Here is a 12,741-nt window from a genome sequence, read left to right on the forward strand (position 1 = left end):
ACTTCCGTCTCTCCAAGGATCAGGCTCCCTAGACAGATGAAGAAAAGGACTTCATGGCTAAGGTACCTTATGCCTCATCCATTAGAAGTCTCATGTATGTCATGGTTGGTATCAAACCAGATATTGGCCAAGTAGTGGGAGCTATCAACAGGTTCATGTCAAATCCAGGGAAGACTCATTGGGAAGCAGTTAAGTAGATCTTGAGATACCTATGTGGCACTACTGATAAGTGCCTATGTTTCGGCAAAGGAGACTTGAAAATTCAAGGATATGTTGATGCCAATTTTTCTAGTGAAATTGATCATTGCAGAAGCACCACCAGTTATGTGTTTACTGTTGGCACAACAATTGTTAGTTGGATGTCACAGATACAGAAGATTATTGTCCTATCAACTATAGAAGCTGAGTACGTAGCAGTGACAGAAGCCAGTAAAAAGATGATTTGGCTTCAAGGTTTGTTAACAGAGCTTTGAATTAAACAGGAGAGTAATGTTTTGCATAGCGACGGTCAGAGTGCGATACATCGGACAAAGAACTTTGTATTTCATTCCAGAACCAAACACATTGGATTATGTTATCATTTCGTCAGATCTCTATTAGAGGATGGAGTGTTGACACTGGATAAAATTCAAGGTAGCAGGAATTTGATAAATATGTTGACAAAGGTGGTGACTATAGAGAAGCTGAAATTGTGCTCAACTTCAATTAGTCTTCATACTTAAAGGCAGATTTGAGCACATCATTTATCTATATACTGGTTAAGATGGTGTCTCCATCTCTAAGTGGGAAATTGTTAAGCAAATATAGAAACTGAGAAATAAATATAAGACTTAATGGTCTTGATGATGATGAGCTATAGATGAGAATGAGAGTCACAGAGGAGCCATCTTTCATGCGCTGGAATGATAATGCACGCGTGCTCATTTATCGCATTAAAATACAATAACTCCTTTCCTTCTTTATCTATCCTATGTATCTATAAATGAGAGAATTTTTTTTGTGTGAATAGTGCAAACAAGTGAGTGAGCGAGGAGTGTGAGAGTGCTGAAGGTGAGAGAAGGAAAAGTGTGAGAAGAGTTGAGTTGAGTGTGTGTCTCCTCCTCTTGTTTTTCTTCCAGGTTATAGTATATTTAGTGTGCTCTGTGGACGTAGGTCAGATTAGACCGAACCACGTATATCTAGTGTTCTTATTTTGTGCTTGTTTTTCTTGTGTGTGTGATTATTGTTCCTAGATCCCTAACATGGATTCCCCAAGCCCCTTATGTAAAAGGTTTTTTCACTAACCCCCATTTCAAAAATGACATCTAGGATTTTACCTCGTGCTGTCCCAAAGAAATCTTTTCTCAATGTTCTCCAAATTTTCAGCCAACTAATAAGGTATAGAAAAGAGAAAGTTAAACTTGTAAGTTGCCTAACGTACTTTTTATGTGATTTGAGACTACTTCACTATGGTAATTCCTATTCCACTTTGCAAGATTTTTCTCAAACCTGTCTAACATTAGATCCTAATGCTTTTATCCTTGAAGTTCACTCCAAGAGGTAGACTTAGGTAAGGGGAGTACATTTCCCTATCTTGCAACCTAAAAATTAGCTAAAAGTTTTCCATCCACCCCTTCCCAATGGGAACAAGCACACTCTTCCCCAAGTAACCTTCAATCTTGAGACCATTTCTAAATACAAAAAGATGGATCTTAAATTCATGATTTCCTCCAGGTTTTCCCCACAAAATACAATGAATTTTTTTCTTATCAGTAGCCCCACAAAGCAGAATGGTGTCATTAACAAATAGGACATCTGAAACTTTACTACCCTACATGTTGCCATTTATAGTTAGAAATAAAACAATTGCCCCACACTCTAGCCAACATTTTGATGAGCACATCTATCCCAAAAATGAAAAGAAAGGCGAGAGAAGACCTACTTACATTAATGTTCTTGTACAATTGAAAAGCTAGAAGGAACTCCAAAAAATAATTATTGTAACATCCTCAAAATTTTCACCATTTTTTTATTATAATAATAATGAATTATTCCAACACTTGCATGTAATGGGCTTCCCTATGTAGCGAAAAAACCTAAATTTCATAACCACACATACACGTATATACAATACCAGAATTCAATATTTTCAACCATAGCTTTATAATACATCTCTCTCCCCGGTGCCCGCTACACAAAATACAAACCCTACGCAAAACTTACCCTCTAAACCAGGGTAATCGATACACTCTCTATCCGCGAGCCTGATCTACTCGCCCAGCTGTCTTACCTGAAAAATGGTAATGTAATGGGGTGAGTCGACTCTCAGTAAGTGGAAATATGCTATTACTAGTGTGTGGCGACCGAGTCATAAAATTATAATTATAATATTTAAAACTGCATAATTTGACACATCTATAAACACATGTATAAAAGCTTAAAACATCTGTATCATCTGAGCTTTCTATTATTTATACTGCTATAACATACTATATACAATGAAAACTATAATCTGTGTACGTATATTTATATGTAACTATGTTCTTTTCCCTGGGACTCTGTATGTCATGATTTGACCTCTCATGACAAGGTTATGCGGCTCGTAGGCGGGACTTAACTTGGTTGGCCCTCTACGTAAGTCATCATACTCTACACTACCTCAGTCCGGCCAAACTGCATCCATTCCTAAGCGCGGGACTGGCTGCTACCTCGTCTAACTGGCCCCCTCTACCCAGTGTACTGGGGAGCTGCATCCTCTCTGAGCACGGCTAGACGGTATCGTGCTCTGTAAACTGTATCTATCTGTAATAATTCCACAAGGATCTGATATAATATAAGTACATCTATATATATATATACCTTTTTTGTTTTCATTATGTTCCCAAAATAACCATACGTTATAATTCAGTACTTTAAAATCTAAGTAACTGTAGCATCTCGATGCTATAACTGTATAGTCTGTCTTTATAAAGTGTATGTTATAGTATTTAGGAAAACATAACAGTCTGTGAAGACTATGATATAATGAACTAAATAAAATCTATATAAACCAACATCAGATGAATATTTACTCAGGCCACACAACATTAAAACATTCATTCTACAGAAAATGCATAATAATTGGTAGATATGTATCTATGAAAACTCTGTTAATATTCTTAAAACCCTAGCATAGCATATTTCCCTTACCTTAACTTTGAAAAGCCCCTATAAATTTTGGCTCTATACCTGCGGGGTTCTTACCTCAACATCCTGAAAATAAAATCCTCCAAAACAAAATATCAGTATTTTCTTACCTACGACATTTCTTATAACTAAGGGAAGAACAAATACTGAATAAAATGTCTTACCCTGAGATTGGGACGAAATCCAACCCAACTTTTCCAACGATCAGCTCAGGCAAACTTGCAAAGAACTTCGCTACGAGTGTCGTGGTAGCCTCAGATCTTCAATCAGGCGAGAAACAGGCCCGGAAACATAGAGAGAAGTTAGAGAGGGTCGTAGAGAGAGAGGAGAGAAAGAGGAGCGCTGAAAATGATAAAAATCCGGGTTTTTCACTATTTATAGGGCCAGATTCGTCGACGAGAAACGTCACTTCGTCGACGAATCCTTTAATAATTTCGTGGACGAACCTTACCTCCTCGTCAACGAAATTTAGACTGCCCAAAACCCTCTTGGTATTTTCTCATTGACGAGATGTGGCTTCATCGACGAATTTCCTTATGCGCTCGTTGACGAATCCCCTGTATTCGTTGACAAAACCTGTGAAGAAAAATTCCAGGTTGTTACATTCTCCCCTCCTTATAAAATTTCATCCTCGAAATTTACTATCTGTATTCCATCTATACATTCCATCATTCCGTAAAGGAAAAAGGTCTACCTATTTTATTACCTGCCCTCACTTGTGGTGGAGGAATACCGTGGTTACATTTATGTCCTGGAAGATTACACATATAAAACAAAAAAACTATCTACTAACTAAAATCAGTACATGTACCTGCAAGAAAACTTATCTAACTATTATACTTAACCTGAGTATCTCTATACCTCTTAGAACAACTACGGGTATCTCTGTCTAATATGCTCCTCAAGCTCCCAAGAAGCTTCCTCCATTGCATGATTCTTCCACAAAACTTTAACTAACTGTAATTCTTAGTACGTAAGGTCTGTATCTTTCTATCCAAAATCTATACTGGAACTTCTTTTTATGCCAATGAATTCTTAAGTTCTATCTTTGCATAGCTAATGATATGGGATGAGTCTAGGACGTATTTACGTAACATGGCAACATGAAACACGTCATGAATATGAGTCAAAGTTGGTGGCAAAGCTAGCCTATAGGCAACTGACCCTATTCTCTTAAGTATCTCAAAAGGGCCAATATACCTAGGGCTCAATTTGCCCTTGTTTCCAAACCTCATAACTCCTTTCAGAGGAGCTATCTTCAAAAATACTTGATCTCCCACATCAAATTCTAACTTTCGGCGACAAGTGTCTGCATAGCTTTTCTGCCAACTCTGTGCGGTACTAATTCTTTCTCTAATTAATTAGACTTTGTTGGATGCCTGTTGTATTATCTCAGGACCCAAAACTCTCCTTTCACCAACTTCGTCCCAGAAAAGAGGAGAATGACATATCCTACCATACAATGCCTCGTATGGAACCATGCCAATACTAGCCTGGTAGCTATTATTATAAGAAAATTCAACTAACGGCATAAACTGAATCCAATTGCCTCCAAAATCAAGCACACAAGCACAAAGCATATCCTCTAGTGTCTGAATCGTCTTCTCAATTTGACTATCTGTCTGGGGATGAAAAGCAGTGCTAAAAGCTAACTGCATACCCATAGCCTCCTGAAAACTTTTCTAGAATCACGAAGTAAACCGAGGATCTTGGTTCGAGACTATGGATACTAGTACTCCATGAACACGAACTATTTCTAGAACATATATCTCTGCCAATCTATCCATGGAATAACCAATTTTTATAGGAACGAAATGTGCGGTTTTCGTCAAACGGTCAATAACCACCCAAATCGCATTTAACCCCTGTCGTACTGGTGGTAACCCCGTAACGAAGTCCATCGAAACGTGGTCCCATTTCCACTCTGGAATGAACAATGGCTGCAATTGTTCTGCCGGTCTCTGGTGCTCAGCTTTAACCTGCTGACACGTTAAGCATTGCTGAACAAATTCGGTTATCTCCTTCTTCATTCTACTCCACCAGAAATACTCTCGCAGGTCCCTATACATTTTAGTATTGCTGGGATGGACCGTGTATAGGGATCTGTGAGCCTCCTCCAGTATAGGTATCTTGATCTTAGTATCTGCAGGAACACATAACCTAGTACGGACTCGCAGAGCTCTGTCATATGATATGCTGAACACCTCACCTTGACCATCACGTACTCTAGCTATCACTGCTGCCAACTCGTCATCATTACCCTGAGCTGCTTTAATCCTCTTATATAGTGTAGGCTGAACTGCTAGACTGGAAATAACTGCCTGGGGACTCTTCTCCACCAATTCTATACTGAGCCTCTCCAAATTCACCAAAATTGAGTGCTGAATCTCCATAGCTACTAGTACAGATCCCCCTAATTTCCTGCTCAAAGCCTCTGCCACTACATTTGCTTTTCCTAGGTGGTAACTAATCGTGCAATCATAGTCTTTAATAAGTTCTAGCCATCTTCTTTGCCTCATATTCAACATTTTCTGAGTAAAGAAATATTTCAGGCTCTTGTGATCCGTGAAAATCTCGCACTTTCCACCATATAAATAATGCCTCCAAATCTTAGGAGCATACACCACTGCAGCAAGATCTAAGTCATGAATAGGATAATTCTTCTCATATTCTTTAAGCTGCCTAGACGCATATGCAATAACCCAGCCGTACTGCATCAATACGCATCCAAGACCCTTCAAAGAGGCATCACTGTATATTACAAAACCGTCCACCCCTAATGTAATAGCCAGTACTGGAGCTGAAACTAACCGCTATTTTAACTCTTTGAAACTCTACTTACAGTCATTCGTCCATTCAAATTTTACATTTTTCCTCGTAAGTCGTGTTAATAGACCTGATAGCCTGGAGAAACCATCCACAAAGTATCGATAATGACCTGCTAACCCCAGAAAACTCCTGACTTCCTAAACATTTCCCAGCCTCTCCCAATTCACCACTGCCTCTATTTTGCTTGGATCAATTGATACACCTGCTTCTGAGATCTCCTGCTCCTGACCACGAATTGGTCCAAATACTGGTGGAACACCCGATTCATCAAATCCATGAAAACCGCTAGTGCATTAGTCAATCCAAATGGCATCACTAAGAACTCGTAATGCCCATATTTGGTACGAAATGCATCCTTCAAAATGTCCTCTGCTTTAACTTTCACCTGGTGGTAACTTGACTGTAGATTGATCTTAGAATAAACTTGGGTCCCCTGGAGCTGATCAAATAAATCATCGATCATAAGAAAAGGATATTTATTCTTGACTCTCTGTTTGTTTTAATCCCTATAATCGATGCATAATCTCATAGTTCCATCTTTATTTTTCACGAATAAAACTGGCGCACCCCAAGGCAACACACTAGGCCTGATAAAACCTTTATCTAACAATTCCTGTAACTGTTCTTTCAATTCTTTTAACTCTACCGGGGCTATACGGTATGGTGCTTTCGATATTGGTGCAGATTCCGGCAATAAGTCTATGGTGAACTCAATCTCATGATCTGGTGGCAAATCAGGCAATTCTTCTGGAAATACATTCGGGAATTCCCTCACTACTGCTATGTGAGCTTGTCTCAATTCTTCTTTTGGCAATTCTTTTATGTATGCGACATACCCGTGGCAACTACCCTGTAACAATCTCTTCACCTGAATAGCCAACACTAGCTTTGGTGAGGCGCGTACACGTGAACCCGCGAATCTAAACTCTAACTCTTCCAGGGGTCTAAAAATTACTTCCTTCAGATGACAATCAATACTTGTGTGATAAATTGCTAACCAATCCATGCCCAGTATCACATCAAACCCCTGCATATCTAGAACCACAAGATCGACTAACAATACTTTCTCCTAAATACCTACTGGAAAATTTCTTGCATCTAGCCACAGATCTCATCGGCGTACCCACAGACAGTTCTACATCTATTAGCTGAGTCTCTACCCCAGTTATTCTGACATACCCCGCCGATATAAAGGAAGGGGTGGCACCTGTATCAAACAAACCAACAATTGTATATGGTAAAGCATTAAGGGTACTTGTGACCACCTTTCCAGCCATTTCAGCATCTCCCGGTGTCAACGCATAGACCCTCACCGACGGAGTGTTTCTCTGCTGATCACCGCGGGGCGCCTGGTATCCTCCCCGAAATGGCCTAGGAGCCGGTACATAATCTGGTGTCATCTGATAGGATTGAGCCATATAACCGGATCTCTCGCAGCGGTAGAAAACATTCTCCCCAAATCGACATTCACCAGGGTGTCTCCGTCCACATCTAGTACAAATGGTGGGAGGCTGACTACTCTGAGATCCACCCTGCTCTATCATTTGTCTCTGACCTCCGCTAGATCTACCTCCCCTCTAAGAGCCTCAGCTGGGACCCGCCTGAAAGCTCGAGGGTGCAGTCATCTTCTTCTAACTCTGTGTCTCAATCTCTTTCGGTAGACTTTCCTCTGCTATAATGGCCCTGTCAACAAACTCTATAAAATCCTGGATCCTCAATATCACCACCTGTCTGTAGATGTCTCGCCTCAAATTCCTCTCGAACATTCTGGCCTTCTTCACTTCATCGGGGACGATATATGGGCAAAAACGCGAGAGCTTGATAAATCTTGCTGCGTACTGCTGGACAGTCATCGACCCCTGGGACAGGCTCAAGAACTCTTGAATTCAGGCCTCTTTGACCGAAACATGATAGTATCTATCAAAGAATATATCCCTAAAATGGGCCTAGGTCATCGGCACTAGAGTCGTCCTCTGCTCCTCTAATAGTCTAGTGGCTGTCCACCACCTCTCAGCCTCCCCTGCTAGTCTGTACGTAGCGTACATAACTCTCTGCTCGTCGGTGCAGTGAATTATTTTTAAGATCTTCTCTACCTCCTACACCCAATTCTCAACAACTACAGGGTCAGTCGCTCCAGAAAAAGCTGGCAGATTCATCTTCATGAATTTCTTTATGGTACATCCCTGAATTGGAGATGGACCTCCCTGCTCTCTAGAGCTCCGTGCTATCTCAGTCATAACTTGTTGAGTCACACTACAAAGCACAGCATCTGAATCCATGCCTGCTGCGCCAGAAGGACCAGCTTCATCATCCCCACTGGCGTGAGTGCTATTGCCTCCTGGGTCCATCCTGGAAACACACAAAACACCATCTCAAAATTCTATTTTCCTACAGACCCAATTTATTCAACTAAAACTCCAAATCCTTTATTAACTATCTCTCCTGCTCCTAACCCCAAAATCCAAACACATGACTCGTCGATAATTTACTATGGTTTTCCTGGAATCGTTACCCTAGCAAAAACATAGAAACAATCACGAAATCTCATATCCGGACCACAGAACAAAACCTTAAATTTTTTTCCTATATTCTGGTATTGCTTCCCGCTGCACTTTAGAATTTACAGAACCTAGCATCCTAGGCTCTGATACCAAAAATGTAACATCCTCAAAATTTTCACCATTTTTTTATTATAATAATAATGAATTATTCCAACACCTGCATGTAATGGGCATCCCTATGTAGCAGAAAAAACATAAAATTCATAACCACACATACATGTATATACAATACCAGAATTTAGTATTTTCAACCATAGCTTTATAATATATCTCTCTCCCCTGTGCCTACTACACAAAATACAAACCCTACGCAAAACTTACCCTCTAAACCAGGGTAATCAATATACACTCTATCCGTGAGCCTGATCTACTCGCCCAGCTGTCTCACCTGAAAAATGGTAATGTAATGGGGTGAGTCGGCGCTCAGTAAGTGTAAATATGCTATTACTAGTGTGTGGCGACCGACTCATAAAATTATAATAATAATATTTAAAACTACATGATTTGGCACATCTATAAACATATGTATAAAAGCTTAAAACATCTGTATCATCTGAGCTTTCTATTGTTCATACTGCTATAACATACTATATATAATGAAAACTATAATCTGTATACGTATATAGATATGTAACTGTGTTCTTTTCCCTGGGACTCTGTATGTCATGATTTGACCCCTCATGACAGGGTTATGCAGCTCGTAGGCGGGACTTAACCTGATCGGCCCTCCAGGTAAGTCATCATACTCTACACTACCTCAACTCAGCCAAACTGCATCCACTCCTCAGCACGGGACTAGCTGCTACCTCGTCTAACCGGCCCCCTCTACCCAGTGTACTAGGGAGCTGCATCCTCTCCAAGCACGGTTAGGTGGTACCCACACTCTATTTGAGATATGTGGTCGCACTCTATCTGTATATAGCAATGGTACCGTGCTCTGTAAACTGTATCTATCTGTAATAACTCCACAGGGATATGATATAATATAAGTACATCTATATATATATATATATATATATATATATATATATATATATATACCTTTGTTGTTTTCATTATGTTCCCAAAATAACCATACGCTATAATTCAGTACTGTAAAATCTGAGTAACTGTAGCATCTCGATGTTATAACTGTATAGTTTGTCTTTATAAAGTGTGTGTTATAGTATTCAGGAAAACATAACAATCTGTGAAGACTATGATATAATGAACTGAATAAAATCTATATAAACCAACATCAGATGAATATTTACTCAGGCCACACAACATTAAAACATTTATTCTATAGAAACTGCTTAATAATTGGTAGATATGTATCTATGAAAACTTTGTTAATATTCTTAAAACCCTAGCAAAGCATATTTCCCTTACCTTAACTTTGAAAAGCCCCTATAAAATTTTGGCTCTATACCCGCAGGGTTCTTACCTCAATATCTTGAAAATAAAATCCTCCAGAACAAAATATCAGTATTTTCTTACCTACGACATTTCTTATAACTGAGGGAAGGGCAAATACTGAATAAAATGTCTTACCCTGAGATTGGGACGAAATCTAACCCAACTTTTCCAACAATCAGTTCCGGCAGACTTGCAAAGAACTTCGCCACAAGTGTCGTGGTAGCCTAAGATCTTTGATCAGGCGAGAAACAGGGTCGGAAACGAAGAGAGAAGTTAGAGAGGGTCGTAGAGAGAGAGGAGAGAAAGAGGAGCGCTAAAAATGATAAAAATCCGGGTTTTTCACTATTTATAGGCTCAGATTCGTCGACGAGACACGTCACTTCATCGATGAATCCTTTAATAATTTCATGGACGATCCTTACATCCTCGTCGACAAAATTCAGACTGCCCAAAACCCTCTTGGTATTTTCTCATCGGCGAGATGTGGCTTCGTCGACGAATTTCCTTATGCGCTCGTCGATGAATCCCCTGTATTCGTTGACGAAACCTATGAAGAAAAATTTCGAGTTGTTACAATTATTGTATTTGACTAAATATTGTATGCATAGTTGAGTTTTTTTTTTTTTTTAAAAAACTAAGATGGGGTATAATAGGGGGAAATTATTCTTTGAAGCTTCTTTTACTTCATAGACAACACATAACCTCTAAGAAGTAGCTATACTTTTCATCCATTTATTTAAAAACTATTGAAATGATGAATGAATGAAACGCATGTCAATTGTCACATAGAATAATAAGAGCATGAATGAAACACGAGTTGAACCCAAAATTTGAAAGAACATAAGAGACACTATAAAGCGTCCTCCTTCATATTACCAATGCTCTTGTATGAATTAACTTGACTCTATTTGATTATTATAAATTCTACACTTAGGCCATGACATAGTTATAAAAAAAAACATGAAACATCGCAACCAATCATGAATAAGAAAGGTATTTAAAATAGAGTATATTTTCATTCTAGAACTCAAAATCTAATGATCCAATAGTTTAATTGAAAATTATGTACCATATTTTTTTTTATTATTAAATCGAAGAATTATCACATTATAATTCTTTAGTGATTATAAATATATTTTACAATAGAAATTCTCTTTTGGATTTAGAAACACATCAACATACTCTCCAAAATATACAAGTGCAATTTTTCACTAATGTATCCATATAAATGTACCCCTAATGTTCCATATTTTAAAGTATGTGTCATACCATAATCCTACTTGTGATTTTAGGTGTAATCCCAAGAGGGGGGGGGGGGGTGAATTGGGTATTTAAAAATATTTGGTTCTCTTAATCCCTAATTTTGAAAACCCAATCACACAAGTACAAGTTTGAAGATACACAGATTTCAGTATTACACAGCCTAATAGATTCAAGCTATGTATATCTCAAACAATTCAGTATCACCTAATCAATCTCAAGTGCAAGAAATATTTAATACATACACAATTGGTAGATGTGAAATAAATAATCAAATGCAAGCAAAAATAAAATGAGATAAGGGAAGAAAGAAGCAAACTCCAAATTTTATGAGGTTCGGCCAAACCCGGCCTATGTCCTCGCCTTGGGCAAACTACCTAAGGATTCTACTAATCTGCTCCTTAAATTGGGACGAAACTTCCCGTTACAATCCATTGCTTACACGAGTCATAGCTACTTTTTTACAATCTGCAGCTTACATGAGGCGTAGCTTCCTCACCATAGTTCATACATCGAACCGCAAATACAATAGAGATAAGAAATAAATTTGCATACAATTGGATGCTTCTCATCAAGCTTATGTGTACAAGTGAAAACCTAAACACTCTCACTAGATATAACTTGAAGCTTAAGAGAGAATATATGTTTTTCCCAATGAGGTATTTGTAATAGAATGTATGATCTTTATATATGAATATATATATATATATATATATATATATATATAATGAGTTTCTTCAAAGATCTAAACCCAATGCAATATATCTCCAAAAATGATTTTTCAAATAAAGTGTGTTGGAGAATCTAGGGTTGCTCACAACTAGCTTTTACCAAATAAAAGAATAGAAAATCTTTGAGTACAAAATATGCAAGTGGATGCTTTAAAGATTCAAGCCCTAGTATAAACTTTTTCCTAAAAGTTTTTTTTTAAGACAATAAAAATATGGAGAACTAGGGTTCTAGCTCTCAATAAAATTTTAAATATAAGAGTAGAGAGAAGAAATACTTTGAATTGAAAAAAAGGTATCTCCCTTAGCTTTTAGGGTTAATATTTATAGGCATGGTCGACATATAGTCGTTTTCTACCCATTGGATCAGTAATAAATATTCTATAAAAAAAATTCTGATCATTTGAGAGTTGGAGCGTCAGGTCTGCCCAACAAACTCATTGATGAGTAGACACACTAGTCAACGAGTGTCCTTCACTCGATCATCGACGAGACTAGGACATTAGTCGATGAGTCTCTAACTGAGAATATCGTGGTCTCGGAATTTTCTCATCAACGAGGACAACCATTAGTCAACGAGTTACCTTCATGTGTTCATCGACGAGGCTAGGGCACTCGTTGATGAGTCCCCTATTTTTCAACTCTATTAGCCTTCAAAAATGCTAAACCAACCTAGGACTAGTGTATGTAAATTTTCCATAAAATGCATGAGTCCTAAGGTCAGTCTATTCGTCATTTTGAGCTTCCTATCATATTTGATGCAAGATGCAAATACAAATAAGACTAAATACAAATTACAA

The sequence above is a fragment of the Malania oleifera genome, chromosome 3 (assembly GCF_029873635.1).
Source record: "Malania oleifera isolate guangnan ecotype guangnan chromosome 3, ASM2987363v1, whole genome shotgun sequence".
NCBI lineage: Eukaryota > Viridiplantae > Streptophyta > Magnoliopsida > Santalales > Ximeniaceae > Malania > Malania oleifera.